This window comes from Sapajus apella, unplaced genomic scaffold, assembly GCF_009761245.1.
Source record: "Sapajus apella isolate SASKATOON/1434 unplaced genomic scaffold, GSC_monkey_1.0 scaffold68, whole genome shotgun sequence".
Taxonomy (NCBI): Eukaryota; Metazoa; Chordata; class Mammalia; order Primates; family Cebidae; genus Sapajus; species Sapajus apella.
Window position 1 is genome coordinate 9,852,994 of NW_022437008.1, and position 11,324 is coordinate 9,864,317.

An 11,324-nucleotide genomic window follows, 5' to 3' on the forward strand; every position below is an offset into this window, starting at 1 on the left:
TCACTGGAAAAAAGTGCCTCCAGGCAGGAAACAAGCTGTGCAAAGGTCCTGGGCTCACTGACACTCCCACCAGAGCTCCCTCCCACCACAGCTCCTTCCTGCTCTTCCCCAGACACTTGCCCATTCTGTTTCTGAAAGTGAGCAGACGCCCTGCCCAGCCGCTTTTGGGAGCCAAAAGCATCTTGAATGCCCAGCGCAGAGTATCTAGTGTTTGCTGACAATATGTGTGAAACTGACATGGTGCCATGCCACCCTGGGTCTGCAAGGGCCCTGGTGGCTGTCGTCAGCCTCATTATCTGATATAAGTAGTGGGAGGCAGGGGACTAGGATGGAGCAAATGGCAAGGCACCTCCATGCTTAGGTCAGAGACATCATCGCCCTCTGTGGGGTGGAACAGGGCCAGCCAGCAAAGACAAATCCACCAAGGCAAAGACACAGATGGAGGTCAAGAGCCACCACCACCGTCACCCTCAACAAAGGCGTGTACGGGGAATGGGGAGAGGGACACCAAGGCGTGGACCAGAGAGATCTGGCACTGGAAGCCTCCTCAGGGACAACTGCCTGGCAAAGAAACCTCAGCACCCATAGAGCCCAAGGGGCTGAAGGAGAGGGGGCTACAGCATCCTTCCCTGCCCTCAAGACATCAGGCACACACATGGGCATACACTCACATAAAGACACATACACAGGCTTATGCACACGCACCCACTCACACTCATTACTCACACTCACCACCCATGCAGTCATACACACAGACCTCATAGATGCTACCCAGGCACACAAACCTCAAACACACATGCACAGGCACATGAGCACACACAGTCACATTAACGCGCATCTACACATATCACTAAAGCACACATGCACACACATGTGCTTACACACACATGCACATACAAGTGCAGCTAGCACCCACATACAGGTAGTCACCACCCACATTCCCGTAAGCACTCGAACACAGACACACAGGCACGCGAGGGGCAAACACAAACACACTCGGGTCCACACGCGTGCCATGCCGGCACATCCCAGCCTGCGCTCCCCTATCCCCAGGCACACGCCATGCACACTCATGTCCACACGCACGCACGCGGACACCCCCTCCCGCACAGGCACTCACACTCCAAGTCCCAGGACCTCCCACATCCTGGGTCGCAGCGCACTGTGCAGGTGGAAGGGGTGAGCTCCCCGGCAGAGGTGCAAGGAGGGTGCAGGGTGCACGGTGTGTCTGTGGGGCGCGGGCCGGGGGCGCGCCCGGGTCGGTGCCGCGTGGTGGGAGCGGCCGGCGCGCAGGTAGCGGGGAGCCCCCGCGCGCCCAGCCCGCCGGTGATTACTATGCTGCGGCAGCTGTCTCCGGCGCGGTGACGGCGCCTCTAATTGATCTCATTATCTCCCCTCCGTAAGGTGAAGTGCGGCCGCTCGCGGGCCCAGGCGCGGGCAGGGCCGGCTGGCAGGCGCAGGCCGGCGGGGGCAGCGCTGGGCCTCTGGGTCGCACCACCGCCGGGCGCCGCGCCAACGAACGCAGGCGGCGGGCAGCTCGGAGGCCAGGTTCGCGTTCCTGCAACAAGACCGTGCTGGGAAAACACCCCGGGGCTAGGCGGCGTCTCAGAGACGCATTCCTTTGTTACTCCCACCGTCTTTGGTAATGATTATTAATGCCATTATGTCCCATTTCCCCTCACCTTCCCCCCTCCCAGAGCCGCGCCCGCGCGCCCGATCTCCAGGCGCTTTGCTCCTCCTGGAACCAACAACAATGATCCTCAATTAACCCTCTGCCAGGGCTGCCTGCGCGTGAATGGGGCGCTCTTCCGGCTCGCAGGCGGCGGGCGCCCCGGCCCGGGCGGGGGGCCAGCCTCGGCTCCCCGGGCCCAACCCGCGGGGGCTCGCAACCCGCCCGGGCGCCGGTTGGGGGGCCTTGCAGCTCTCCGGCCTCCCTCCAGGATGAAACTCGCCCTCTCTGGAGGGGAGAGGGCAGAGATGGTCCGAGAAGTTACAGGAGGGAAAAGAAAAAAAAAAAAACAAAAGAAAAAAAAACAGGAAACATTCAGTTTGTTGTGTTTTCCTTGGGTTTGTTTTCTTGCCAAAAAATTTTACCCCCTTTGTCTTTGCGCAAAAGAGACAATCCGGGCACCTTCTGGTGGGCACCCAGGCGGTGCCAAGGCGCCTATCTTCAGGGCGGTTCCTATTCCTTTTCTAGCCTCACCAGATATATTTTTAACATAAAAAACACTATATTTAATTGGTTATGGATCTCTGTTCTCTTAGCACTACTGGATATCACAGAAAAACACATTAGTACAGAGCAATTAGTGCAATAGCAGTAAACAACTAAGGCACTATTAAGCTGTGGGTGATTAAATAGTATTACTTTATATTTTTTATGGTGCTAGACTAAAAGATGGAGATTTAAGATACATATATTTCCATTAATATTAATCTAAAATAGAAATAACAGGTGTCTTCCACTTCTTCTTAAGGTGCAATTTATACCCAGCACTTCAATCTATAGAAAGCTACTTTTTTATTGAAAAAAAAAAATCTCTTTATACACTCCAGAGCAATATTTCTTATCTTCATGCACCCAGATATTTAAGCAGAAATATTATTTAATTGGAGTTATGGAATGAGGCAAAATAATGCCCATATCACCATTAAAAAATAAAATCAAGCTTCCATCCCATTGAAATACGCTCTATCTTTTCTATCTTTGCAAAGAGCGAATCGGGTATTGCGTGGTGAATTGACTGCAGGCCCGGCAAACAGGCAGGCGGCGGGTAGGCTGGGGCCCTGGGGCTGGGGCCCGGCCGCCTGCACCTTGCGGAGGCCCACCCTGGCCCCGGCGCCCACAGCAGCTCAGGCCGCTCCTCCTCCGTGTGTGTAGATCATCCTGGAATTCTGGCACATCTTTCCTCGGCATCTGATTAAGTTAACAATGTGCTGCTATTTGCATGCAGATTTGCCGGGGCTTTCTCTCCAGCTGCTCCCAGAGACTTGGTCTTTCTCTGCGATGTGATAGCACAGCAGTCCCTAAATGCAATCTTTGTCAGACCCAGGTGTGCTCTCATTGAGGACGCCTTCGTTCCAAGCAATTTTTCTTTCTGTAGCATTTATAAGGCTCTATTATAGTATAGCCACATCTGGAGGAAAATTCTCCTATTAATTATATACTTTTACCACTAGGAAGACAAATTCTAAAAGATACCAACATTTTTGTTGTTGTTGTTCTTATTTCTTTGACAGCCTGCGTTTTCTTTTATTTTGTTTTGTTTTTCCAGGCATTTCAATATTTAAAGAGCCATTAACCAAGGAGTAGGGGGTGTGAATTTCCAGGAAAAAAAAAAAAAAAAAAGAACAACAGAACTAAAATCTCAGTGTCAGTCCTGCCTTACCTCACAGGGGCAAGTGAGGGGAAAGGCACCAACTGAGATCTCTCAGAAGACCTCATGGCTTAGCAAGGGATGCAGGGCCTGGCCAGTGGGGAAGAGTTCTGTTCTGCTGGAGTTTAAAAAAAGACAAAAGGAAAAAACCAAACCAAAAAAAGCACAAGTGCTATTAACCTTTAACCTAATCTGCTCCCAGGTAGACATTCAAGCTTGTCACCAAATTGCCAGACAATTTGATTACTCTAAACTCTAAAAGCAGAACCCAATTGGATCAGCAGGGTGATCTCGATGAGGAGTTTTCTTTGTGTGGTGGGGTAATTTTTCAGTCAGGTTGGAGACAGATGAAAAGCAAAATCTGGAGCTCAGAATTCATGCTCATGTTTCAAAAAGAGACAAGAAGAAGCTTTGCCCAGGGAGTTTGAAAGTTACTTCAGAGGCAGGTTGTTTTGTTTGTTTGGTGGGTGTTCTTGCTTTGTTTTCAAATCTGGGACAGTCAGATTAGATTGCGGGGGGCGGGTAATGGAGAGAATTAATGTAGGGAATATAGGAAAAGTTTTGACCATCAGATGGTCCCTTTCGAAATTATAATAATTTTTAAGGGCTAGAATATTTGATTCAAAAATTATTTTGCAAAAGGGTGTGTACATGCATGAGTATGTGTGTGTCTATGTGTGGGTGTGTGCATGTGTGTGAGCATTCGATGCTGGGGAGACTGCACGGACACGCACTTGTGCACACTCACACAGCCACACACAAAGAAAGCCGAATTACCTTGTGAACAGGGAAAATGGAAATGGAAACATTTTCACTTTTCAAGCCAAACTTCATCAGGTAAAAGTCCAGGCAAGGTTTTAGTCACTTGAGTCCAGTTCCTATGACGACAACGTGGAAACTCTCTTCTCCAGATTCATGCCTCCCCTGTTCCAAAGCTGGCCTCAGCAAGATCCCAGGGCCCTGTCCCGGCAGTACCAGGGGTGGCTCCCAGCAGGCCACGTGTGAGCAGCAAAATCACACAAGAGAGGCCTTTCTGACTCCTGCCTCTGAAGCTGGAGTCACTGCTCCCAGCCACTAACTGCCTCTGCTCACTGGCTCTAACCCCCTTCCCTCAAAGTGACTGATTGTTTTCACTCTCTCTCTGCAGACAGAGGCCGGAAAGGCCCTGCAATTAGGGTGCATCTCTGGACCATGCCTCAGCCTCAGTGGTGTCAGCTCAGAAATGGGAAGAGCCAATCCCATCCTAAGGACATGCATGAAAGACTGCCAACCCTGTTATAAATAGAAATGATAAATAAGGGTAAAGTTTACTCTGACTTTCTTATCTGAGGTCTCATTTCCTCCAAGCCTTGGTGCTGGAATTAACTGCCCCTCTGTCACCCTAGGAAAACAAGAAGCAGGTTGTAGTTCCATGGCACTTAAAGAAGAATCTATGCAAAAAGGTGGCAGATATTAAATGCATAGATTCTTCAATGCATATATATATATATATTCTCTGTTTATATATACATATATACACACACACATATATATGCATATACATATATATTCTTTACATATGCATTTAAACAAATAATGCAAAGAGAAATAATTGATTTTCTAATTTGAAATTTGACCCTTTGGGGCCACTGCCTTTTCCATCTTCCTGCTGGCCGGCAATGCCCCCCTCCTTTCCCCTACAGATATCCAGATATCCTCCTGCAAAAATAGAGCAGGGAGGCAGATGCAGTGATACTAGATTACATCACTGGATAGCATGTGGCATTGAGGGGAGAGAAAAAAAAAAAAAAAACAAGAAAAGACAAATGACATTTTGCTGCTATGGTGTGCTATTTTAGTGGTGATGGCTTGACTTTTGGCCCAAACGCATATGCCAATGGCAAGGCTAACTCCAGGGACTCACAAAAAAGAATGTGTGTTCACAGCTGTACTGTACACCAATACAGATTACATGTTTTCAGTGTTGCGGCCACAACAGAATGCTAATTAACATACTGGAGTGATGAGAGCGGCTGCAAGGGCCTTATTGTTCCATTATTTCATGAAGCCCAGCTGCCTTTGTTTATGTCACTTATCCTCTCGTGCCACAGGTTTTTACTCCAAAAATACTATCCCAATACAGCGTTAATATTTAAAAAACAAAGAGGTGGCAGATTGTCATTTTTGTGTCAGTCTCAAACTGCAGAACTGTTAAGCTGTTCTGGTTCGGTATTTAGAAATAATTTAACAGCCATATTCAGACACTGCCTGCATTCTAACATAATGGCTGAATACTTGAACCAAGCAAATGCATAACTATCCTGACATCACTTATGAGATTTAGATTGGTCAGTTAATGGAAGTCTTTACCACAATCAATACCATAACAGCTTCTTGAAATGAACGTGATTTTTTACACGGAGTGCTGCAAACAATAACTACAGAAATATACTACCTTTGTACCCGGCACAAAGAAGCTACAATGCAAAATTAAGAAGCAATTACGTTTTTGCAAACTAATATTACAGTTGATTATTAAAAACAAACACTTTCAAAAATACGTACTTATCGTTTAATAATTGGAGGGCATGAATACCCCCTCGTACCTGATTAATCATTTTTTTACACTTTTTAATAGCTGTTTCACCTATTGGCTACGTTATCAGCTTGCTGTTGAGTATTGATATTGATGATTGATGTAATAATGATTAAATAAAAAGCCATATTTAGAGCTTGATTTTTAGAACATTTTTTTGTCATAATCTTCATTCAAGAGAATACTGTCTGCTGTCTAAATTAGTTTTTCTTCCCTCTCTTTTGCCTGGATTGTGCATAAAAGTGACATTCTATAAAACACAGGTTTCCTCACATAGTGTTCCACCAGCAATCCATACATTCCACAGTAATTTGCAGTCATGGTCGGAGGGGGCTGTTGGCTGGAGCTCAAAATGTTTATGGTGCGTTGCTTCCCCAAAGAACAAAAACACCCTCGGGTTTTAGTTCAGATTTCCCTAAATGCACCTTTATTGACATCAGGTACAACAGTTGGGGAAATACGTAATACCCCAGCACAGACGCCATTCAACCAGAGTCATAAATTAAGTTAGAAAAGGTCTCCCCTAGAAAGTATAGCACTCCACTAATCAAAGCCACGCTGTCGCCATTGCTAAAGAGCACGGAAATCTTCCCAACAGCCAATCGAGTGAACAAGCCATAGTTGCTTTTTAACGAGTTTAACTGGTAATCTCAGATAAATGGAGAACTGCTTGAAGTGTCTGCCTTCTCTAAGGCAGTAATGAGAGGATTTAGAGCATTCTGCATCCCAAACTACGTATAACCAAGAGAATGCCACAGGTGTGTCACCATCCACGTTAGAGTGCTTTCTCAGCGATGGCCATCCCCCCACTGTGGACACAACATAGATTTTGTTTAATTGGATCCAGGAGTTAGCTAAATTATCCAACTGCTCTGTACTTAAACCCCCAGCTAGCTTATGTACCAATAATAATAAACTTTCCATAATAGCAGCTCAGACTATTACTGGTTTTTTTTTCTCTTAACCTAAAAGTGGAACCACTTTATTCTAATTGCAGCCACTGAAGAAACTCATGAATTGGTTTCCTCCTTAAAAAAAAAAAATTGTTCAAGAATTACAGAACAGACCCAAGTAAATAATATTTAATTATGCACGCACATATTTTCATAGGAGAACCTGCTTTTCTTATGGAACAGGGAGGAAATAATGTCATCATTCGTCCCTCTGCAATCTGTGGAAGAATGTTGTCTTCTCCCTGATAACGTTTATTTGCCAGATCAAAGCAAGAGCCAGCCAGAACCACACCCCGGGACAATGACAGCCGTACCCAGAGCTGCACTATCACAGACGGGTCAGTCTTAATTGACACAGCTTCAGTGTGATCCTCTACATTTAATGCATTCATGTTTCATTTGCAAAAAGAAAATCCGAGCCCTGCGCTACCATTCTGGTTTTCAGAAAAGTGTTACATTTATAAATAAGAGATCAAAATCCTTGAGTGGGCAGAAATAGTATCATCAAACCAAATACATGTTTCCACCATTTGGACATATTTTTAACCATCTTAATCCCACTTAAACTTTGCGAAAACTCTATTGAAAATTCAACCTTGTGCTCTTGAAGCTGAAACTGATAAAACTTAATAGCAACACGGCAGTGAAACACTAATAAACTCATTATAGATCACATAAATGGGATGTCTGCGTGGCTGCCAGACAGCGCACACGCGCCTCAGTTCCAAAGAGCAAAGGCAAGCAAGGTAGTGCAGCGTCTGCGTGGACAGTTGGAGGGAGAGGATTTGGTAACACTTCGCAACAAGTTTGCTAAATTTATTGGATCAGGCAGTTCATTTAGAAATTTCAGATGCTAATTATAGGTGGGCTACAGACAAGCTGGTATGAAGAATGAGTTTTCCTCAGGCCTGAGAGCCACTTCAGGGTCTACACTTGCAAAATGACTCCTGAGTCCTCAAAGCCCTTGCCATGTGACGCTCCTTCACCAAACAAGGGGAGCTGCTGAGGACCCAGCCTCCACCAGTCCCTTCCCCGGGACCCGGAGAGCTTCTCCCTGCAGAATCCAAGGAATCCTCCCTACAATTGGTTTGTACCAGAGGACACACCTTGAAGTCCACTTGTTGAATTCCACCAACTCATAACTTGTGTGGCTCACGTGGCGATTTAAGAAAAGATACGTAAGGGTCATCAACTTGTTGAGTTTCATGTAAAAATAGAGATTCCTGCTTTTGCTTGAAAAATCCAAAGCTCTAGCAACATTAAACCCATATTCCCCATGGGCAGCAACCAGGGTGCCTTCTCCAGGTGGGTCACAACCTCCACCACAATGGAAATGCTGTTGCCCTTGCAGGGATGTTAATGGGATGTCCTCGGGGCTGCCAAAGAGCTTGTAAGTGGCTCCGGTTGCAAAGAGCAAAGGGAAGCGAGGTAGGTTTCTGTGTAGACAGTTGGAGGGAGAGGATTTGGTAGAGTTTTCAGCCCTAGTCTGCACCATTCACAGATTGCTGATGAAAGGAAAGGAAAGACATGGACAAAAGAAGATACACTGAGGAGAAACTGGAGGGCGGACTGGAAGAACCGACCTGTGTTCCGCGCCCCAGCCCACCAGCCTCCATCGAGACATGGCTGCCGCAGCCAGCTCTGCCCGCCTGTCTCCTTGCAGAAGATGGGGAAGTATATGCTTCCTCCTTGTCATCACAAGAAGAATCTGGGAACCCTGGAGGAACAGGAGTAGGAGGGAGGGACGGAGGCTCTGCCCTTGCCTGGCCTAAAGTCTAAGTGGGAAGACCAGGCATGAGGCTCAGACAACCAGAACCAAGGCACAGGGTGGAAGATGGTGGTCCAGCCCTGCCATGGATACTTTAGCAAGTGTGAGAAAACGCTGTGCTGAACCTTGGAGAGCCCACAGCAAAGCTGACACGGGAGGGTGCAGGAGGAAGGACTGGGGCACAGGAAGGAGGAAAAGGAGAAGGGGGAGATCGAGGTGGTAAGCAAGAGACTGAAGTGCAAGTCTCTGCTCGTGTCATTCCCTGTGCTCTGTGAGGCCAGGAGCCAAGATCAGAGCGTGCTCACCCCTCAGCTATTCCAGACTCGTATGTCTCACAGTGCTGCTGCCATGGGACCAGCATCCCCAGCACTTCCCGGGGGCTGGTTAAAGGTGAGCAGCTCAGGCTCCACCCCAGACCTTCTGAATCAAATGCACGTTGAAGGCTCTGATCTATCCACCTGATAGAGAAAGCCAAAGGGATCACTCCAGCTCCCCGCACTCCACATCCACGTGTCCTGGGCTTTGCCGTGGTGGGGGTGTGCAAGTGTGAATTGCAAAGGAGTCTAAAGGAACTCTGGGTGCATTTCCAGCCAAGACAGATCCCCAGTCCATCCACCTCAATGGTGTTTTTAGATCATCAATAAATATGGCTTCAGTACTCAGATGATGTGTAATTAGCATTAAACTCTTTCATTTCATGTAAGTTAGAGCCTTGCCTGAGACACTTCATTCAGGAAGTAACCTGGCACTCAAGATTAAAATGAAATATTAGCATGTCAGCGGTGGCCTCAGCACAGCACACTCCTCTCCCGCCCTCCAGCCCTGCAAGAGAACAGCACAGAGCATCCCGTCCCACGCACCCAGCAGAAGGGATGTGGCAGAGGGGCTTTCAGAGGTGAGGGGTCAGACTTTCTTCCATGGAAAAGGGCCATTGCTTCTCGCAAATGAGAAGTGGAAAAACTGACCCGTGTCGAAGCCAAAACCAAGTAAGTGTCATCCTTTTATTACATGTTCTTTCTGCTCCTCAAACTCATCTAGGCTGTCGCCACCTCAGGGCCTTTACACCTGCTGTGTCCTCTGTCCAGGCACTGACATCCTGGCGGGACTCAGCGTCCCCTCCCCAGAGGGCCTTGCCTTATCACCCAGTCTCAGCCAGCCCTCCATCTCTCAGCTTCGGATCCCTCTGTTTGAACACTTGGTGTGGCATTTCCCCTAATAGATGGGGTTCTGGATTCTTCCTAGATAACAGTATTTGTATATTTATTGCCTGACTCCTCCAACTGAAATGTCAGCTACAAGAGGGCAGGGACTGTGGCGTTTTGTTCTCTGCTACATTCCCAGGGCAAAAAACAGTACCTGGCTCATCAGGTAGGATGGAAGAGAGAAGAGAGGCAGGGGAAAGGGAAAATAAGGGACGGATGGATGGATAGACCTAGACAGGAAGAAAGGTAAATAGATCTATCTGTATATAGAGAGATGCTAAATACGTTCACAGATTGACAGATAAGATGATAGATCTAGAGAGAGAGAGAAGGAAAGAAGGGAGGGAGGGTAGGAGGAAGGGAAGGAGGGAGGGAGGGAGGGAGGGAGGGAGAGAGGAAGCGGGGAAGGAAGAGAGAGAGGGAGAGAGGGAGGAAGGGAGGGAGGGAGGAAGGGAAGGAGGGAGGAAGGGAAGGAGGGAGGGAGGGAGAGAGGAAGGGAGGAAGGAAGAGAGAGAGGGAGGAAGGGAGGGAGGGAGGAAGGGAGGGAGGGAAGAAAGAATCAATACATCTGTCTATATATAGAAAGAGAAATGATAGATAAAGAAAGATTAAGGGCCGGGCGCGGTGGCTGACGCCTGTAATCCCAGCACTTTGGGAGGCCGAGGTGGGTGGATCACGAGGTCAAGAGATCAAGACCATCCTGGTCAACACGGTGAAACCCCGTCTCTACTAAAACTACAAAAAATTAGTTGGGCATGGTGGCGCGTGCCTGTAATCCCAGCTACTCAGGAGGCTGAGGCAGGAGAATTGCCTGAACCCAGGAGGCGGAGGTTGCGGTGAGCCGAGATCGCGCCATTGCACTCCAGCCTGGGTATCAAGAGCGAAACTCCATCTCAAAAAAAAAAAAAAAAAAAAAAAAAAAAAGATAAAGATTATAGGTAAATCTATACATATATAAAGCTATGATAGATGGATAGATGAGATGATAGATCCAGAGAGAGGAAGGAAGAAAAGAAGGAAAAAGATAGATAGATAGACAGATAGACAAATGATAGATAATAGACCTAGACAGGAAGAAAGATAAATAGATCTATCTGTATATAGAGAGATGCTAAACATGTAGATAGATTGACAGAAAAGATGATACATCTAGAGAGAGAGAAGGAAGGCAGGAAGTGAGAGAGGGTGGGAGAGAGGAAGGGAGGGAAGAAAGAATCTATACATCTTTCTATATACAGAAAGAGAAATGATAGGTAAATGAAGAAAAAGAAAGATAATTGTTAAATATATACATATATAAAGATATGATAGATGGAGAAATGAAATGATAGATCTAGAGAGAGAAGAAGGAAAGGATAGGTAGAAAGAAATAAAGAAAAGAAAGAAAGAAAGAAAAAGGAAGAAAAAGAAAGAAAGAAGGAAGGAAGGAAGGAAGGAAGGAAGGAAAGA

The 11,324-nt window shown here is 46.9% G+C and overlaps 1 protein-coding gene across 10 annotated transcripts in view; it reads right to left on the reverse strand.

Moving 5' to 3' along the window:
• The window catches only part of ZNF536 (zinc finger protein 536), a 483,243-nt gene that overhangs the window by 324,678 nt on the left and 147,241 nt on the right, over window positions 1-11,324 (reverse strand). For 2 of the 10 annotated variants that reach the window (XM_032249172.1, XM_032249174.1), the window contains exon 1: window positions 4,155-4,867. The exons of 7 other annotated variants lie outside the window; for them this stretch is intronic. The gene's annotated coding sequence lies outside the window, so the exon portion shown is untranslated. Of the gene's footprint in view, window positions 1-4,154; window positions 4,868-11,324 lie in introns of those variants that run through there. One more of the 10 variants, XM_032249176.1, reaches the window with a different exon arrangement.